The following is a 22,271-nucleotide window of genomic DNA, read 5'->3' on the forward strand; positions in this document are numbered from 1 at the left end:
GGCTTGCTCCATGGAATTTGCCTGACTTGGAAGAGAGAAGGGAATGACTCCACCCACCATCCCAGCAATTCTTAAAAGAAGGATTCTCTATGCTCTAATAGATTCAGAGTTTTCCAATGTAACCAAATTATGTCCAAAACCTTGTAATGTATACAGTACAAATTCTGTCTTTAGAGCTGGTCAATTAACAGTTTTTACCACTGAGTCATGGATGCTTTGCAAACACCAACTTGTTACAGATCCCATTCAAAAGGAACTTTAGAATGGGAGCACCCAAAGAGAGTGATGATAAAACTTGACCACCATTTTTTTGCTAAATGGGCTATGTGAAAATTGCTCCTTCCTCTTCATGTATTCTGGGAAGGCCAGAGCAGGATAGAGCCTGTACATTTGCTTTGTGTTTTATACTTCTGATAGTAATTAGAGACACAGGTTCTTTTTATTCCCTCTCTATGTAGTCTCTCAGAGTGACTACTCAGGTGCTGGAGGTGCAGGGGACATCTCTGTAACTTTAAGATATTTCCAGAATCTTTTGCAAGAGAAAACTAAGCCACAAGATTTGGCTGTTGAGAATGTGCACCTGCAATATAAACCTTCTACTGAAGAGTGGGAGGAAAAGCCTTCTGTGAAAGTTTCCATTGTATGGTGCTGTGTACAAGTAATGCCCCATGTAAATAATCACAAGCCTCTAACGTGTGAAATTTGCCTACATGTCTGTGCACAGACCAGAAAACCCAATCAGGTAGAGCATCTGATGGCAAAACTTGTATAGACTTCATCAGGAGTGGGATTGGGCCCCTAGTGGAGGTTTCAGACGTAGGCATACTGTGTATGATATATTTATTGGGTGGGATCTTATTTCCCCTCCATCTGCAAATGGCGGGGGCTCAACTGCAACTTCAGCATCCTCTCAGGCCCTGTGCAGGCACATCTCCGTGTTGGGAGTCCGTGCACTGGTAGTGAGAGAAGACTGCACAGACTTAGGGGAGGAGTAGGCAGGCTCAAGGTGGGGTTTGATCCTGCAAGGGACTGAATGTCATCAGTTCCCATTGACTTCACTGGGAGCTGAGTGCACTTCACAAGTTGGAACTCAGTGAAAACAAACATACAGAACAATTAAAATGCCATGTGGTGGGTGGGGATGCAAAGCAGAGAAAAATATTTGTTTTGTCAGAATGCTAGTACTGTACCTGGTGTTAGGACAAGATGCAATGTACAGAGAACAGCTTGGGTAAGATCTTCAAAATCCCTTAGGAAGCTTTGAAAATTTCAGTCTGTACCTGTCCGGGGCCACAGCCCACTGGAATCCTCCCAAACAGTGCCGAGTTTTTGTGAACCATTCTGTAAGTTAAACAAGTTTCTTGCTATCCACAGCTCCTTGAAAAATCAGACATACACAAAGAACAACTGGCCTAATATTATGTCAGCTAAGACCTCAGCTAAAAGTGAGGGCTCCAGTGGGATAGACACTGTCCCTGCCCAAAGAGCTTTGGGAGGGGTTCGGAAAAGGGCCTAAGGGAATTAGGAGCAAAAGTCAATGGGACTTGTGCTTCCAAATAACTTTGACAATTCTTAAAATCTCTTCCTTAGTCTATCTACCTAAGGTACTTAGTATCTGAGCACTTCACAATCTTTAATGCATTTATTTTCTCATCTCACCTCAGCAATTATCTCCCTTTTTACAGAGGGGAACTGGAGGCACAGATCCTCAAAGGTATTTAGGCACCAGAGACCAACATGCCCAGGATCACAGAGGGAGTGTGTGGTGAAGTAGAGACTTGAACCCAGGTCTCCTAAGACAGCACCCTTTCCATTTGCCTGTCCTTCATCTCTTAATAGACAGGACAGACAAGGGATGGGGCAAGGAGAGAAATGATTTCCCCAAGGTGTCACAGTAGATTGGTGGCAAAGCCAGGAATACACCTCAGGTCCCTTGACTCCAAGTCTAGTGTCCTATCCACACTAATTCCCCAAACAATTATGAGATATTAACTTCTGGTTCTGTAATGGATAACTAATTGATGTTACAGTACTAATGCCTCTAAAATGTATACCCAACCTTATTGTTTATAACAGATAAACCTGGTAATGGTCAATAAATACCTGGGAGCCAGCACTTGGGCACCTGTCAACTTCTTGTCCAAGTTAGAAAAGCTTTTCTCTGGTGCTTGTCAGGGATTATCAGTGGAGAGTGGTGTCCATTGTAGGAATCAGGAATTGATTTTTTTTTAAAGGTAGATAATCTCATTTCAAATCTGGAGCAGATGAGGTTTGTTTTAATAATATACAGTAAGCTACCAAGGCAACTATTTCAAATCCAGTTGCAATGAACCAGAGATAGAATCAATGCTATTTTCAGTCTCTTTCCTCCTGCCCATCTCATGGGGTGGCAGTAACAGTTGCTAAAAGTTGGGGTTGCTTTGTCTGTCTGTATGTTTTTAAATATGCTCCATATTCTCTCTCTCCTCAACCCTGAGAAAGCCTTTTGTTCAACAGCATGTAGTCCAAGTTTTTAGTTTCATAGAATTATAAATAAAGAAGAGGGTTTTATTGTAAACATTTATAATATGGTTTCCTTCTCATTCAAAACTGTTTGGCATTTATATTTTGATTAAAACATGTTAAAGCGCTTCCATTATTAAATAGTGCTTGAGGGAACCAATGAGGGGGAAGAAATTTGGCATGAATCCCAGTGCAGTTCAGAGACAGAGGACCGAGGATGCTAACTACCCTATAAAATGACAGTAATTAAAATTAATGAAAAATCACTGCATAACACCTACCACTTGACATATTTCCCCAGGTGATTAGATTCTTTGCAGAATCCCAGAGAGACCCATGACAATAAGCTTTGAAGCTTCCCCACCCCTCAACTTCACCTCTGCTTTAAAATAGCTGAACAAATATTCCAAATGAAGGTTCATTGACTGAAAATACTCCTAGTTCTCTAAGCTGTAATATGGTGGGACTCATAGCTAGCTTAGTTGTATAATAGCAGCACAACAGATCAGAGTTCCAGGCCTCTCACAGTTCCTATCTGGTAGGTGAAAAGCACTGCTAGGATAGCAAGCTCCACATCTGAGTGGGGGATGAGAGCCTTTGTCTGATTCAGGAATAGAACTGATTTACTCCAGGGGCTGTAGCTAGCTGTTCCTCTGCTAGAGGGAGGATCACCTTCATTCTGAGAGAGTGGGTGAATACAGATCCAGTCTAAAATTGCACACAACCTTCCCCTGGGGGGCGACTTGGAACTGGGGTACCGCTGAGCCTGCCTGACCCACCAGCCTGGGCTCCCTTTCACACTGTGGTGCTAAATTGCCAAGCTCTCCAATCTTGCTCTTTCACCAGCATATACATAGATAGGGACAGACCCAGCTGCAGCTTCACACAGAGGCTGAGATCAGCTCTGTATGGGAGGCTCAGCTAAGGCTTCTCAGCTGCTAGGGCATGCACCTCCCTGTGGAGTGTAAACCTAAAATTATACTATCTTGCATTGCACAGGGAACTGTACAGCATATGCTCATAAAATTCGCCCTCTCCCTCAACGTGGAGGGAGATACAGGGCCGGTGCTACCATTAAGGCAAACTAGGCGGTTGCCTAGGGCGCCAAGATTTGGGGGAGCCAAAAAGCGGTGCCCCCAATTATTTTTACAGCGATCCTGTGCTGGGCTGCCGGCGGCGTGCTGACACGTGTGGCTTAAACTCCCTCTCCCAGCACAGTGGCCACTCCGTGCAATTATTGCCATTGCCGGCGGGGGCGCCGGTGGCTGGGCAGAGCTCCGCTTAGCGCTCATGTGGCACAAGCTCAGCCTCCACCAGAGGTGAAAGTAAGGTGGTAAAGTCCGGTACGGCGTACCGGCAAGAGCTAGTACGCCGTGCTGGACTGCACCGGTTTCTGCGGCAGGGATTAAAAGGGCTCTGGGCTCTCTGCAGCGGCGAGGAGGTCCGAGCCCTTTAAATCCCGCCTGCAGTTCCGGCGGCTGGGCTGGGGCCGGGATTTAAAGCACTCGGAGCTCCCTGCCACTGCGGGGAGCCCAGAGCCCTTTAAATCCCGCCCGCAGCTTCGGTGGCCGGGCTGGGGCTGGGATTTAAAGGGCTCAAAGCTCCCTGCCACTGCGGGGAGCCCAGAGCCCTTTATATCCCGCCCACAGCTTCGGCGGCCGGGCTGGGGCCGGGATTTAAAGGGCTCAGAGCAGCTGCGGGAGCTCTGAACCCTTTAAATCCTGGCCCCAGCCCCCGAGCCCTTTAAATCCCAGCTGGAGCTGCGGTGGGGATTTAAAGGGCCCGGAGCTCTGCGGCGGCCGCTGCCCTGGGCCTTTTAATTTGCCCGTGAACCCCAGGGGCTCCCAGCCACCTCTGCAGCTGGGAGCCCCGGGTTGATTTAAATGTATACATGTATAATGAATGTGATTTATTTTTTTGGGGGGGGGACGCAAGGTGGAAGTTTTGCCTAGGGCGCAAAATATCCTTGCACCGGCCCTGGAGAGATATGCAACAGCTTTCTGCTCCGAGTTATAGTTTCCACACACTGGTTTTACATAAAACAAAAGCAAATTTATTAACTACAAAAGGATAGATTTTTAAATGATTATACATGATAGAAAACAGATTAAAGCAGATTACCTTAGTAAGTAAACAAAACCTCAAACTAGTTTAGCAAACTAGATAGGTAGGATATGAGTTAGCAAATTCTGATCCTGAGTGATAAACAGGCTGGCAGATTCTTAAGGCACAAGCTGGGTTGTCTCTGCAGCTTGGGTTTTCCAGATTTTCATACATAGGCTAAGAATCCCTCTATCCTGGGACCATCACTTTCCACAATTCAGTCTTGACTCTCAGGTGTTTTTGTAGGTACAATCATGATGTCATTGTCCCCTTTTTATATCTTCTTTTCACTTTCTGGAAAGCTCTTTCACTGTGACCTGGGTTAAACAGTTCCTATTGTGTAGTGCTATCTCTGAGAGGCTTCTATTGTACACAGTTCCTGAGGTAATCCTTGTGTTTGTGTGCATTTCCTCAATGAGCCATTAGAATTGTTTGGCCTTTTTACTGTTGTACCTGAAAGGCTGCTTGTGGGTGTTTTCAATCTCACAACATGTTTCAGTAATACATACATAACTTCACATACAATCCAATGAGATATTAATGTCTAGTAGATCAAGACTTTTAGAATGATACCTCACAAGGCATACTTTGTACAAAACATATCCTGGGGTGCCGAGGTGTCACAACTCTTTCTTAGCACTTTAGTTATTCATTCTTCTTGGGTCAAAATAGAGCTTACAGACATTAAATGCTGTGGGGCAGTGTAAACTGTTGGTCGGGGCTCAACCCTCCGGCTGGCGGAGGGGAGCCACACCGACTCGCTCCTTGTCCCCTCTAACTGGTGGGCGGCAAGAAGTCAGGGTCAGCACCGTCTCACGTGGCAGGCCCTCTGGGTCAGGGGGGCTGAACAGCAGTCAGTCTCAAGAAGGTTCACAGGTTCAGACCCTCAGGCAGGGGCTGAACCAGTCTCAAGAAGGTTCACAGGTTCAGACCCTCAGGCAGGGGCTGAACACAAGGCACACAGTCAATCAGGGTAAGCCCAGGCCCTCAATCAGGGCGGGGCAGCACAATAGCAGTTCTACGCTCAGATCCTCACAGCAGGAGCTGGGCAATACCAATAGTCCAGGGCTCAGATCCTTGTCGCAGGAGCTGAGCCGTAACGCTAGTTCAACTAAGCCCAGGCCCTCTGAGGCAGGGGCTGGGCAACAGAAGTTCAATATAAGCCCAGGTCCTCTGGAGCAGGGGGCTGGGCAACAGCAGTTCAATATAAGCCCAAGTCCTCTGGAGCAGGGGGCTGGGCAACAGCAGTTCAATATAAGCCCAAGTCCTCTGGAGCAGGGGGCTGGGCAACAGCAGTTCAATATAAGCCCAGGTCCTCTGGAGCAGGGGGCTGGGCAACAACAGTTCTGTTTAAGGCTCAGGTCCTTGCCTCAGGAGCTGAGCAACTACAAAGTCAGTAAGCCCAGACCCTCTGGTCAGGGCGGGACAACCACCATAGTCCCCAGGGCTCAGGTCCTGGTGTCAGGAGCTGAGCAATGACAACAACTCAGATTAGTGCAGGCGTCTCGGTCTGCGCTGGGGTGAGGGGGAGACTGCCACCCGTGAGTGGGGTGGCAGGGGGGACACAGGCCCACCCACTCCACTGTGTCCCAGCCCGGGGCCCTATTAGCGGCTAGCAATGCCGCTGGTCAGTGGGGTCCTGACCGAAACACACTGACATGGGCACCTCGGTGCCTATAGCCTGACAGGGGTCGGCTATCCCCGGGCTACATTCCATTTCCCCCTTTATGGGTACCTGTTCCTTGGTCGCCATGGGTTCGGGCCAGTCCACCGGCATGGGGTCTGCAGGACCAGGGCTTGGGGGCAGGTCAGGCAACTCCTGCTGGAAGTCCGGCCAGGCTGGCTCCGGTGGTTCCTCCGGATAACAGCAGGGTGGAAGCGGCGGCGGCGGCTCCTCCTCGTACCGGGCGCGAGGAAGTCCTAGCGGCTGCTCCGGGTTCCGATCCCGGGGAAGTTCCATGGGTTCCTCGTCGTACCGGGCGCGGAGCAATGGGGGCCAGTCCTGATCGCCGCCTCGGGTCCTAGAGGGTTCCCAGTCTGGAGCCCCCACCAGCACGTCTGCTCGCGGCGGTGGCTGGCTCCTGACTGAGCTTTGGCGTTCTCCTTTTCTACTTCCTGTCCCACCCCTTGACTTCCGGGGGGCGGGGACAGGAAGTGGTGCCTCAGCCCACTTGGGCGTCTGGGAGGGAGCTCCCTCTGCTGGGCAGGAGGGGAGCCACACCGACTCGCTACAGGCAGCAACCGTCTTTTTGTTTCCTGTGATTATAGTACTTATCACATTAGGCATTATCCAATATAAATAATTTAAAAGTATTATCAAAATGCTAATTGGTGTTGATGTGCTGTGTTCCACCAGTTTTTCCAGCTGCAAGATGGGGAAACGAGAATTGGAACTGATAACATGCTTATTGATTCATAACTGCAAATGTATCTTGCAAATATGATACACTCCATCTCATTCTCTTATTGTAAAGATATCCTGGGTTCGGCATTTAGGCTAACACAGGATCTGAGCTGTACGCTACGTGGAGTTTGGAGAGAGAAAAGTATGCATTCTGCCCTTGCTATATCTTATTCTGCATTGTGATGCAGTATTTGTTCTCAGGTTGCAAACCAGTGACAGTGAAAATTCACCCAGCAAGCAGAAAAAAACAGCAAAAAATGTTTATCCTTGGGAAATGTAAACTGGCGAGATTCCCCTATGCTAAATGCATAGACACTATAAGGTTAGTGTCAATGTGGACAAGTTTCACTAGATTCAGAATACAGGCATTCAACATTTAAGAAATTATACAATTCAGTTTTTTGTTAGAAGTTAAATTTCCTACCTAGCAAGTTAAAAATCTGTCTCTGAAGCTCAAGAACTGGAATTGAAGACTGGAACATCCTGGTATTAAATCTCTGAAGAAAATATTGATAACAAGAAAAGCATACTCCTACAGATTGAATAGTATATGTGTAGAAATCCCCCTGCCCCCCTCCCTCCTTAATGAACATATTGCCAGTTTTATTTTCAGCCTGTAATTGCTGTTCCTAAGAAGGGTGCGTATGTTTAGTGCCTCTGGGCACCCTAAATATTTTCTTCTTGGCAACAGATCTTCATCATTCTGTCTGCATAACTACTACGTGCTTAATAATACCTGAACTTTGGACAAGATTCTGTCGTCAGTTACACTAAAATAAGTACTGGGTGAAATCCTGGCTCCAGTGGAATCTATGGCAGTTTTGCTGTTGCCTTCAATGAGGCCAGAATTTCATCGTTTGTATTACCTTAGTGCCTCAGGGTCCTAGTCTTATACCAGGACCTCACTGCACTAGGTGCTGTGCAAACACAAAACAAAAAGACAATCCATACCCATTTAATGCAGAATGAAAGCCTTTTTATACTACTGTCATATAAGAATAATTTAACTAAACATACCCTCAAAGAAGTCAGTTAATGTCTTCTTCAGTACTTGAGTTACATTTTCATGCCATTTTCTTATTATTTAAAATCAGAGCTGGTTGGATAATTAAAACAAACCCTTAACAAACTAATTCACAAATATTTTTGCAAATAGAATCTGAGTTTAATTATGGTGATTTACGGGGCCATGTATTATTGAGGAGTACTTGTACACCTGTTGGCTATTCCTGAAAACGTTGATGAGTCTGCAATTTTTAACATGAATGATTTTTCTGAAAATCCGTACCAGAAAGTGTAGTGTTCAATATTTGCTCTTCTCCAGTTAAAATGTTGTTTGTTGAGGCATGGTGAAGGGCTGATGCTATGTGAGTTGGGTAATCAACCACACAAAATGAATAATTAATTACTTCTTCGTTCATTTAGCTTGTAAAAACTGAGCTCACTGACATCATTATTATCTGTTGTGTAAAGTATTTTAATTGACTTAAACCCTTCAAATTGTGCACATGACTATTCATGTATTCCTGCCACTGTTAACCTTATTTATTTGTGTTACTGAAGTGCCCAGGTCTCTAGTTCATGGACTTTGTCTTCCTTCCACTATTCCCACTGCTTAGGCCAAAGTTTTGCATCCTTACTTGCCGTGTTAGCACCTCACGGTGGGGGACTTTTCAGTGTGACTTTTCAAATAGTAAGGTACTGCTTAATGTAATGGTTCCGAAATCTGATCCTCCTTCAGTTACACTACTTTTTGCATCTTGTCATTTTTTAAGGCCAGATGCTGACAGCTTTAATCGTGTAAACTAATATCTTACTCAATAAATAAGCACATTGGTTTCAATGGGACTGTCTGAGGAATAAGGTACTGTACAATCTGAGGAAGGGAGACAAAATCTGGTGCTTAGATTGTAAACGCTTAGAGGCAGGAACTCTCTTGTTAGGTGTTTGTACACCATCCTGCACAATGGGACTCTGATATGATTGAGTCTCTCCACTAATATAGGTGACAAGGGTGGCGGGGAGTTAAAATGACCAAACCATAGGCTGAAAACTATTAATCCATATAATTAGTGAATACTTACAATTGACTGACTAATGCTTCCAGTGAAAATCATGTTTGGTTCATGAGTGATTCTCTAACCCAACTATACTTTGTTCAGAACGATACTACATAAAGGTTTAGCAGTGCTTTCTTCAATTAGCTCTGGAGTTTTATTTCTAAACTCTCTTCTTGTTTGTTGGATTTTGTTTCTTCATGTCTTCTCTTCTAGTTTTATTACTATTCATAGGTTTGTTTCTTTGAGGTGGTTAAATTGGTGATTAATTTAGTCTCACTGTGGAAAACTGGTTGTACAAGCTAGAGCAGTAAAGAGGCGGGTAGGTGGTATACAAGCTTTCTCACCTCCACTGAAGCACCCCAGCCCTACCTATAGCACACCTGCTGCTAAAGTGTTTTTTTTCCTAAAAAGAGAGAGTGCTGAAGAATCTCTCAAGGGAGCTAGCTTATGTGGTGTTTAGATGTGTGTCCACTTCAGTATAGCCATTCACTGCCAATGCTGGGTCCAAGCATGTGCTCACACATTTCATGGGCTGGTGGTGACCTGAAGGTAAGCACATAGAATTTGGGCATGAGGAAAAATAGGAAAAAACAAGTCCCCTAGTGGCAGTTGATGATTCTCAAAAGATAAAAACCATAGACAAGGATTTTTCCAGTTTACATGTCTGTGTTTAAAGGTTTTTCTTTCCACGCAAGGAGAGGGAAAGGGGTCTAGTTGAAAGTAGAATGTACTATTTCTTACTGGCCAGTTGGGCTATTGCATCTCATGCAGGGTGACCAGTATCTTCCTTGGATTGTTTCGTAGACACACAAATCTCATTCTCTGAATAGCTCACAATGCAAGAGGTGGAGCAATGATGTAATGCCTAATGGACCCTGTGCATAGGTCTGTCTCCTTTGCAGCACATTTCAGTGCTTGCTGCAGGTATTTATTAATACAGATATAGTACATGTAATACGTTCCTTTCTATTGAATTCTTTAGTCCAGACTGTCTGAGACCTCTGTCTGCAGTGCTAGGCTTTGTAATGTTAGAATAGGGTAAAATTGCATGTTTACTGTTTTGTCTTGGAATTGAAACTTTTTCCCATTCAGTAACTACTTCTGGACAGTAATGAGTTTTATGGGATTGACCTTGGTCATATTTTAGCAAGAGGTGCTGTCATGATGGCAGTTTCCATCACATACTGTACTACCAGACACAGAATAATTAAATATTTTTATTTCCTGTTCTATAACTTCTTGTGTAATTAATAATTTATGATTCAGGCTAGGTTCATGAGCACGCATGTAATTTAAATATTTTCCTTTTCTCCCTAAAAATCTGCATTCCATAGGGTTAGTTTGGTCATTCAAGATACATCAAAGCAAAAAACCCTGGTCTGAATATACCTTGACTTTGGGGATGTCTGAACTCAAACCTGATTCTGAATTTTTGCGGCTTGAGTTCATCTCTACTTGTATTTCTTGTATGGAACCTGTAGACCAAGCATATCAAAAATTGAAATATTACTTCTACTTTCACCTTATAAAGGGGCCAGCCAGTTGTATGGCAGCGTAACACCTCCTGAACATCAGCTATTAACAGATCATCAAGAAGTCTCAAAGGAATTCTCTTGAACTAATATAATCATAGTAGATTGATAGAAGCTCCCAGGTCTTGGATCCAGAAGAACTTGTACAAATGAAGTAGAATGTTTTGTTTGTTTTTGTACATACTTCATGATCCATCAATAGATGGCTTGGGAAGGATATGAACAGGGGATATATCATTCCATTGTTGATAAGCTGTTGGACTCAGCTGCCATACTGCTATTTAAAATTTAGATCTGTGTTTGAGGAATGGATGCTGTGCTTCTTTGAAATGTTCAGGTTTTTCTTTGGGTTCTAAATACTTTTTTTACAAAAATTTTAACTGAAGTGAAGGTTGAATTTGTGGTACCTACCTGGTACCCACCCTTTCATTCATGAACACAACATACAAAATAAAAGCTCTGTCCTGCAGTCCTTGCGCAACCAAACTTACCATAGACTTCAGTAGGAGGTAAGGATGCACAAAACATGCAGCATTTTCTTAGGATCATTACTGTTCAGTGTTGTTGCAGGATATGCACAATAACATAATACAGGATGATATAAAATATTCTGATAATCTAAGAATATAGAATAAATATTGCCCTAGTTTAGTTTAAGAGACACAGAACCTAAGTAGTATTAACTCATATTTTTGTTCTTATCAAATGTCAGGCATTCTTGAGGATTTGGCAGGAGGCCCTAATCCCTGAAGCTGTAGATGATTTATCGCTCCTCCTTATATACAGTGAAGTAATGATATGCCAGCTGTATTGCATGTTACCTTGTGACAGTCTTACTCCAAATCTGTATGTGGATAGTCAGGAGGCATGCCAGTAGCCTCATAATTTCACCTAACTCTGGTAGGTTTTATCATTATAAAGATTGTCTTTTTAGAAGGACAGACAGATCTGCAGTTGCTAAGCCAGCAAACTCCTCCTTACACCATGAAGTCTCCTCGTGTTCCTGCATTGTCTCTCTCTTCTGAGTGGCTTTTCAAATCATGATATGATTGCTAGTATCCTTTATGTGCATGGCTGCAGGTGCTCATAGTTACGCAACTGACTGGTAAAACATAGGTTGGTATATAATTCATTATGTACAGGGCAGACACTATTTAAGTACTATTTCTCAAAAGTTGTCTAAATATCCACATCTCTTGTCTTTTTCTCAGTCAACAGTGGTTCTCAACCTCTTCCATCACCCACATGTTATAACAGAAAAAAAGTTGGGACTCTCCCTCCCATCTAGCTGTAATAGTCATGAGCTTCTGGTCTTGCCTGATTTCCCCACCCTCAGGCTGAAAAATTGAGTGGATTCCACTCCTAGACTAGGTTGCACAGGAGAGAAGGAATAGATAGCTACTTGGCTCTCTTAAGCAAATTAGATCACCATTGTTTGCGCTTCCAGTTCCCTGTGCCACCATTTCTATTCCATTACCTTATACTCATGTATCCTTTACACTAGAACAGAGTTGTAGATGGTAAAATCCCCAGCAGTGTGTGCCAAATCTACACCTTGCAGTACCTGTTACCTTTGGGAGGCATTTATTTTATAGTCTTGCTGTTGGCAGCTATCCAGCTTACTCGCTGTGCTAAATACTCTCTGCCTAGCCAAGAGTGATGACTTCCTGGTGGTCCCTCCACCTAGTAACAGTGTTCCATGTTCTTTCTACAAACAAATTGACCCCTATGTATCCAGGAATGTATCCCTACAGACGTTGATAGCAAGCCTATGTCTAAGGGCCTTTCAAATCCATATGCATAGTGGTTGCCAAATGTGTCTGCAGACAAAATTAGGAGGCAAGTGTAAAGGCTAAGAGGCTTGCCAGGTAGATACAGGAGTGAAGAGAGAATACAAACTCTCGTGTCAGGAAGGGTCCGTGTCCCCCTCTTGTAGGGAGGTTTGAACTAAAATCAGTGTAAGTGCAGCCCAATGTACATGGACAAGAACAGTGTTCCACCCACTTTGGAGACTTCACTCTTTGGAACCTTGAACAATGGAATTTATAGCCCAGTCGGCTATCCAGACAATCTGTACCTCTTATGCTCCCTGAGAGTCTTGCCTCTGCTACAAACTTCAACAACAAACCTTCAACACGCTCCCGACCCCAGGTTAGGAGGAAGTTCATTCTTTCACTAAAGACATTCTATTACAAATGAAAATATAAAAATCCTCTTTTATGCTGCTTTATCAGCCAGTCCTTCACAGTGAATATGAATGGTTGCAGGACTATAAGCCATCCCACATGAGCCAAGCATTCCTTCCCTTCATTGGTTTATCCATGTCAATGGATGAATCTGTTGACAGGTATTTGAGTTGGTCTTACAGTTAGAACAAAGGGCCTCAAGTTCTCAATTTGTCAAGCAGACTGCGTTCTGTTTTTCTCTTGGATAGATTTTCCTACTGCTGAATAGGAGAGGATACTCCTCAGTTTCACTACCTCATAACTGTCTCAGGGCTGACCTATTCCTGCTTCGGAAGTATCTGCATGTACTGTTAATTTCTCTTTATTGTTAAATTCTGGCAATATACTTGGCTCAGTGTAAGACAAGTATAAGCCATTGAATTAATGAGAGAAAGATGAGGTTATAACTTGCAAAAGGATTATTTGCACACAGGAATTAAAAAAAAAAAAAAATCAGTAAAGTTGCCTTGACTTTTATCAAGTGGAAGGATCTTTCACTCTGTACTGGCACTGTGATGAGGCATTGAAAGTTTAATGACCCAAGTTGCCTGAATTGTAATGCATTTTCTTGCTGCTGTTAAAAATATTGCAAAACCAGAAAACATCTAACATTTTACACTGTAAAACTCGTCAAAATGAGTACCTTAATAAACCTTCACTCTCCAGGAATCTTTTTGGCCTCCCACAGGGATCTGTATTATCGCCAATATTGTTCAATTTATATTAGAATGATCTACCATATACTGGATCTTGCACATTTATTTATGCAGACAACATATGCCTCAGTGCTCAGTCACACTCCTTTGACATACTTGAGAGTGTTCTGAATGCAGATATGGTGGCTATGGCCAATTGTCATCAGTGGCGCCTGATACCAAGTGGAAATAAGACTGTGTTGAGTGTCTTCCACTTAAATCATGCATAAGTGGGCAGAGAGCTGAACATAGTTCTCAATGGTCAGCAAAGTATGATTCACACTTGGTCTATCTAGGTGTCACGTTGGATAGAACTCCTCACATATTGTGAACATCTTACAAAGACAGCCACTATGGTAAAAAGGCTTAACAACCTGCTCGGAAAACTGGCTGGAATGACATGGGTTGCTAACGCTCAGCTCTTTATGCACTGCAGCCTTGGCACTCTTTTTTGCTCAGCATCTGAGTATTGTGCTCCAGTATGGGCTCGCTTATCGCACACAAAGATGATTGACATACAACTTAATTCAATCAAGCGTATTATTTCAGGCACACTTAAATCTACTCAACTACCATGGTTACTGGTTCTCTGCAATATTGCTCTGCCCAATATTCACAAAAAAGAAAGCATGGCAAAGCTCATGATGAAATTGTGTGATATGCCACATCTACCATTAATTAAAGACTTGTTTAATCCACCACATGGTCGTCCATTGTGGATAGGTTTACGGGGTGAGGTATTTACAGTAGAGGATGTGTGGCGAGCTTCATGGGCCTCAGAGAATGTGAGAAATAATTATCTTGTCTTGGACCCCACTGAATGCCAACTTGTGTTTGATTTATGCAAAGGCAACGAAGACTTCTGAACCGGTTTCGTACCGGACATGGAATTTGTATTGCACCAGAATTTCGGTGATATTTTAGACACAGTCCACTATGTCAATGTGGGCAGCCACAAACCATGAAACACATTGTTGAGGACTGCAAAATGACTCAACTTCCTGGAGGTCTTTGTGCCTTGAACATCATTGATAAGAACATTGTAGCTTGGCTTGACCAGATTGCATACGCCAGATAAATAAATCTCCATGATTGCATGGTGGTGTAAAGAAAACATTTATGCTGCTCACAGAAAGCTTGTAAGAGGTCCTACAACTGATGACATTAGGATTGCTGTCAGATCTGTGTTCAGTTGCTGCTTCTAGGTCACTCATATTAACTTCTCTGCCTTATACTGTTTCATCTGTTTGTTGGATATCATGAACCTCACTATAACTTCAAAGTAAAATTCTATATCAAAATGTTGTCCCTTTTTGTATGCTACTGCTCTACATATAAAATAGCTGATTATTCTGTTGTTGAAATTGCAATCTAAATAAGGTGGCACGATGACTTTTTTGGTGCATTATTTCCAACATGTACATACCTATGAAAATTATGATCAAAACGCTTATTTGGATGAGGTGGATCTAGCTAGTTCAAGTCTAGCTACATTGGTGCCTGTCATCCTAGAGCATGAGTCTCACCTTCTGTGGAGCTATTGACAGAGGATATATGTCAAAAATATAGTTGTGGTTGGGAAGATGCCGCAATAATGGTTAGTGCAGAGTGCTGGAAGAAAAGGTTCTTGGTTCAGTTTCCAGTTCTGTCAGTCACTGGCTGTGTGACTTTGGGTAAAACATCTCATTGTGCCTCGGTTTACCCATTTTAAAAATAGATAAAATATGTACTTCCACCCAGGGATATTGTGACACTTCATGTATATGTTTTAAAATCTCTGTGTGAAAGGTGCTGTAGCTTAAGTTCTCTGGGGCCAGGACTGTGACCTAATTTGTCTTGTAAAGTGCTGTATATATTTATGGCCTTGTAAAAGTATTTAGTACACAGAAGTGCAGGATATTGGAAGGAAATACACTAGAGCTAATAGGGCACACTATCTGACTTTAGGAGATGTTTGGCTACTCCTTCTATCGTTGACTACATCTTTGATCAAATGAGTGCACAGTAACTTTTGAACACATTGGGCCTGATTTTGATGTAAGAATGGTATCAATTTCTGACTTTTGAGGAAAAGAGACCGATTATACTTCTAAAAAACTAGTCATTCATGCCAATAGAAGGTTTCAGAAAACTCTTGTGCAGGGGTGGCTCTAGGGATTTTGCCGCCCCGAGCACAGCAGGCAGGCTGCCTCCGAAGCTGCGGGACCAGCGGACCCTCCGCAGGCATGCCTGCGGGAGCTCCACTGAAGCTGCGGGGCCAGCGGACCCTCCGCAGGCAAGCCGCCGAAGGCAGCCTGCCTGCTGCCCTCGCGGCGCCGGCAGAGCGTCCCCCACAGCTTGCCGCCCCAAGCACGTGCTTGGCGTGCTGGAGCCTGGAGCCGCCCCTGCTCTTGTGAGAACCAATGGCCAAATTCTGTTTCTGAGGACTCTAGACTTTCAACAATGTAACCAAACCCTGAACTTGGACCCTGGAGTTTTTACTGTTGTAAAGGCTCCATGACTAAGTCAACAGTGACTTAAATAAAATAAAGATGATCCAATAGAAGATATTACCTTACCCATCTTGTCTCTTAAATATTGAGGCAAGTTACATGTTGGTGTAAGTGGGTCCGAAAACTGATATAAAATTATAAAATAATTAAACTAGTACTCATTTGGCATTCATTGGGTATGCAAAACCAGTATATCTGAAGCAATGAATGGGGTGCATGTGATTCTGATAGAATTAACTTGTTAATGAGGATAATGATATAGTACTGACTTCCTTTCTATAGTGCTTTGAGACTTACTGGTGAAAAGTGCTATATAAGAGCCTGGTGGTGGAATTGTTAGATACTTTTCCTGCTATATCCATGGCCTTGTACCCATTAATTGTTTTGTTAACCCTCTTGATCTCTACATGAGAGTCAAATATACAATGGCATAACTGAGACTGGGGATCTGTTCCAGTTTGTTTGTAAAATTCAGTCTGGAGTGGAAAAATAAGGTATTTTTCATGTACAGTATATAGTAAATAAATTGTACTCTTTCTCCATCAGTGTGTGATGCATAACTTTAAGCAGCATTGATATTAAAAGATCAGGGTCTTTCTAACCAAATGTTAAGTATCGATACTCATCTGATAGTAAACAATAGGGAAAAAAATCCTAAGAGTATAATATTGGTGGTGGGATGATGAAGAAGTACTTAAATAAATTATCACCATCAAGTGGAGTTGGCACAGTTTCGATAAGGAAGACCTACAGCTACCCTTTAGGGTCTGAATCAAAAAAGGTTGTTTCTGTCTATTTCCTTGAACAAAATAAAAAATGCAAATGCTAACTGATATTTTTGCCACTGTTGTACTTAAAATAAAAGTGGTGGATGTATATCTGCTAATGCTTTTAAATTACTGCATAGTAAACACTTCATTTTTATGCAGAAACATCAAAAGCTTGCCTAGTTGTCTCTCTAAAGTTACTTCGGTATAGTATGTAATAACTTGATGAGATCAGTACTTGTAATTGTTTAATGCTCTGCTGCTTTAAAACCAAGATCAATAAAGCATCCTAGATATCCATGTACAATCCCCACTGACTCCAGTGGGAGTTATGAGCACACATCTAAATAAGGACCATATTCCATATCACCTCTACTTTTTGTAAGAAACTTAAAATACTATGGGCTGTTTTTTCTCAGTTACACAGATGTAAACTCAGAATATCTCTGTAGATTGTAATAACGTCACTCTCGAGGCATACTGGTGTGTCAGATTAGACTGGTTTCAGAGGGGTAGCTGTGTTAGTCTGTATCAGTAAAAACAATTAGGAGTCCTTGTGGCACCCCTTCTTGTCAACTGTTGGGAATGGGCCACATCCACCCTAATTGAATTGGTCTTGTTAGCATTGACCCCACACACACACTTGGTAAGGAAACTCCCATCTTTTCATGTGCTGTATATTTATACTCGCTTACTGTATTTTCCACTCCATGCATCCGATGAAGTGGGGTTTAGCCCACGAAAGCTTATGTCCAAATAAATTTGTTAGTCTCTAAGGTGCCACAAGGACTCCTCGTTGTTTATACAGATTAGACTCTAGCCCAAGGTTTCCCAGACACACTATCACTGCAGAAAATGAGAAGTGATCCAATATGCAGTGTTAGATCATAGTAGATGTCTCAAGACAAACATTTTTCAACACTAAAAATGGTGTGCTGCTTTCATTACAAATCAGGACCTTCCTAAATCAAATAAACAAGATGAAACAAGCAGGCAGTGCATGCCTACATTTGGGATTGTCCCTGTCCAAGGAAAGGTTTTTAAACACATAATCCATTCTTAAATAAATTTGACAGTTTTCTGTCAGAACAGCCAAAGTTGCAGATCCAGCCTGGCCTTCCCTGCAATCCTGTTCTAGAATAATAGGAATAAAAATCAGAGGGGGGAGAAGATTTGCATTTTGTTTTCCCTGCTGTACTTGTTGCTGATGCTCTAAACTGGCATATGTAGAGCAATGACATTTCATTGTGCACCCATCACCTGACATGAACAGACAGGCTTTCAGCAAATTAGTCTTGCTTCAGGAATATTAATTTTTCTAAATCTGCAAATACAGGTTGTTGTCTGTTTTGTTGAAGGTGATTTCTAGAACAGCTTGCCTTATCTGACAGCATTGTAAGCACTACTAAAGCTGTGTCAGGAAATAACAATACTTTTTTTTTAATTCCATAAATGTTTTTTGGTTTGTTTTTGACAAGTGCAGCAATGTGTGCCTATACTTAACTTCATCAGTATAGGAATTTGTGCTCATGAAATTCATAAAATGTATTAAAGATGAAGCAAGTTGGGAGAGAACTCAAGAATCACAGTGATGAGGGACTAATTCTAGTTAACTTTGGGGAAAGAATTTTTTCATTAATATCTAGAAGGATGGTCATATTAGGGCACCAGCCTGGGACTTGGGGGAGACAGGTTCAATTCCCTGTTCCCCCACAACCTTCCTGTATTTTGTGTGTGGGGGGGGGTTGTTTGGGCAGTAGGGAATAAACTCACTTAAGGTTTGTTTATACTGCTCCACAACTGAGACTATAGGAGTATAATAGCAATGTGCACCAAAGTGCTGCACTGAAACTCCCCCACATTGACACTGTGGGCACAAACTAAAAGGTGCACTGGATTACATTTATGCAAATTAGGAACCTTTTTCTTTCACATCCTCAATGCCCACATAGGGGAGTTAGAGTGAAACTTTGGTGTGCATTGCTATTTGCACCTGTGTGGTCCAAGCTGTGGAGCACAGTAGACATGCCTTAGTCTCTTTGTGGCTCAGGTTCCCATCTGTAAAATGTTTCTCTATCTCACAAGGCAGTGGTACTGGAACAATTTTTATAGTTGGGGTGCTGAAGGTGGAAACCATGTATTTGGGTTATTACTATTCCAAGCCAACGGGTGTGGCAGCACCCCTAGTTCCATCACCTATGTCACAGGGTGTTGTGAGGATTAATCCTCACAAAGACTGTAAGGTACTCAAGTGCTATGGTAATGGGGTCCATGTAAATGTCTAAGATATCTGCTGTATACAGGACCAAATTTGCCGAGAAAATTAGGATATCATGAGGATGCTGAAAGGGTGGAATTTTTTTGTTCTGTTGCTGTTCGCACTCAATCTGGGATCACATGCAAGACACTATTTAGTAGGTGGTGGGAATACAGGAAAATAAAAGCAGAAGAAATACTATTCTAAGGCATTATTTCTGAGACAGGGTTGAGTACGCTATTATAGCACTTATTTTGTAAGTAAAATGAACATGGTAGATCAAAATGGCACATATAAAAATTGCCGACTCAAGGGAAAATGTCAATCCCATGTTAAGATGTGATTGAATAAGAGAATCAAGTAGGTGGCGGGAGGGAGGGGAGAAGGGCTTGACATTTAAATGATCAATTTTGAGAGAGGTTTTGGTAGCTCGCTTAGCTTCCATCCCAAATTTATAAACCAACTGTTAGAATCTCAGGCAGGAGAGAGAGAGAAGAATTGTCTTTTTGTCCCTTTATCTAATTGATTTGATCCAAGTGTGAATAGTACATCTGGTTTTGCAGCTCATTCAAATAGTTTAGTATTTTGTTTTCCCTTTTTGGGTAAGAGGGAAACGGAATATGTGAAGACTTCCAAAATCTGCTCTGTGATGCAAATCTGGAATTTAATTGAGGGCAGTTGGAATTATTCTAGATTCACACCCATGCAGCAAAGATTAGAATCTGTGTTTGCTAAGCCTTGCCCTATTTGTAAGGGAGGAGGTACGGGAAACTCCTTTATAATAGACTAAGTAGTTTGAAGTGCGACTTCCTGGAAATATTCACTTAGCATTATCTATTTAGACTATCTTGAATTATTGGAATGTATATTCAACTTTCAGGCATACAAATGTCCAATTTTTCATTTATACCACCCTGTGCTAAATCATGTGGTCTAGCACTGGCATGGATTTAGGGTCCAGTCCTGCTTCCATTGAGCCAAATAGCAAAAATCCCATTGGCTCTAAAGGAGTAGAATTGAGTTCAAGCCCTTTTGCATGCCATTTTTTTAAAGTATAGCTTCATCCAATTCCAAATCTCCCAGGTACTGTTGAGAAAAACATAAGATCTAAAAATGAAGATTAATTTATGGACAGTTTATAAAAGAAGATGTTGTAGGAATAAATATTCCTTAGAATAGGCTGTATTCTAATCCCACTTCCTCTGGGGTGATTCCACTGAAATCAATGAATTCTCACTGGTGTAAAATGACTGTAAGATCAGGCTCAGGCAACAAGTGTTTTGGCTGCCCATTCTGATTTTATCAATGACTGGCAAATATTGCTATTGAGACATCATTTTCAGTTCATGGATTTCTGACGTCGCCCCTGGAATTTTCTTCTAGTCCTTTCTTTGTCTGCAAGGGCCTGGTTGTACTGTAAAGCAGCTCCGTGCCAAGTTCCTTTGTTTCAAATGAAGGATTTAAATCATCTAACATTTCGAAAACATGTCTAGAAATCAATACAGGGGATTAGCAAATCAAATCTATTTGTATTCAATGCAATAACCATAGCACTGAAAAGTAATGTACCAAACTACCCTATCAGTCAAAAGTGGCAAAGAGAACTAAGGAAAACAAACATTAATAGAAGCAGAAACTATGGGTCATGACTCTAGCTAGTGTAAATCTGTGTATCTCCATTATAGTCACTGCAATGTTTCTGATTTACACCACCTGAGAATCTGGTCTAGCGGTGTGGCCTTTCAAAATGAGAGAGGTGCCCAAACCTTTAGATTGTAGAACCAAAAAACCCACAAAATGTACGCCTCTGTTTCTGTAATAAACTATATCTAAGCCCTCCGGCTAAACATAAAACTTTGGGGAAGCCTAGATCTGAACTCTGTAGTTTGTCTATTCCTATTTGTTGCCTTTAAATGCCAATGCCTCCCACTGGAGAAAGTGAGGCATCTGAAAAGGCTGGGAGAAAATCAGTGGTGACTGGAAAAACAAAGAAAACTCTCTGATCAGAAAAAGTGTCACTATCAAAGAGGGAGTTTAGGAACCTGTGCAAACCATTGAAGGAAATAGGGTTGAACAAGCATAAATGAGGGCAGAACTTGGCATTTAGAATGTCTTATTATTGTGGGTGATGCTCAAAGGCGAAGGAACCCAGCTTGACCTTTAGATTCCAGGCTCAATTTCCAGGGCTGGACTGGAGGTCAGGAAACATGTTTTATTTGTATGCTGTCCAGATTTGATATTGATTCACTGAAATACAAGAAATATGGACCATCACAATGTTACTTAGAGACATTTTCAGGATACTGTTTCAGGTCTCTCTTAGTTTAAATATAACAATATAATAAATTGCATGAGGAGAAGTATTTTTCTGCATAAGTCAGTTATAGTATGTTGTCAACCTTACAGGCTTCTAATGCTTTACCAACAATATCTGTGAGCTATAGAGACCATTTTTCTAATGGCTATGTGATGTAATTAAAGTCACAATTTCCTATAAGCCAGTCCCTGCCATCACCACAGCCCCAACATGTACATGCAGTTAATATGATGCATTATCCATACATAAACAAGGATCTATTTTCATGAACCTCTAAAACAAGCCAAAAACAGATAACTGTATGAGGTGTGTTAATAGCCATACTCATGGTGATAAATTGCAAACACTTCTTTTGTTCTTTAGCTTGAAGCAATTGATTAGTAATTAAAAAGAAAAGTCCCCTTGTTTTCATCATTCTGCTGTGGCGCTAAGTGACCAGAAACAAAGAAAAAGCAGGAAAAGACGTTAGGACTTTAAGAGCAGGCCCTTTAACCCACATTTTCAACACCTAGCTAAGGAAGGCTTTGGTGTAACAAAGGTTGATGACTGATCTTTATGCTGCTGCTCTGTGTAGTGCTGATCGCACTACCTGTCAGCAAGCTACTACTTTTATATAAGCAGAAAAGCTTTACAACTTGCCTGTTTCTGAAACTAGAAACATACCCTTTTGAACCTAAGTTTACAAACTGCAGCTCAGTATTATTCACCAAGTTTAAGGAAGTACATAGTGCTCTTGACATTACAAATAGAAAGTAAGACCTAGAAGCTTTGATTCTATTTGAAATCATTGTACTATGTTTCCTTGTCTGAACTCATGGAACTTTATGCACAGCAACGCACTGGAAGTCTGATTTACATGCTTAGCTTTTTTGGAGTGTTTTTTGACCTGTTTAGTGCTTGACCCAAAAAGTTCAAAA

This window comes from Mauremys reevesii, linkage group 7, assembly GCF_016161935.1.
Source record: "Mauremys reevesii isolate NIE-2019 linkage group 7, ASM1616193v1, whole genome shotgun sequence".
In the NCBI taxonomy this organism is placed as follows: domain Eukaryota; kingdom Metazoa; phylum Chordata; order Testudines; family Geoemydidae; genus Mauremys; species Mauremys reevesii.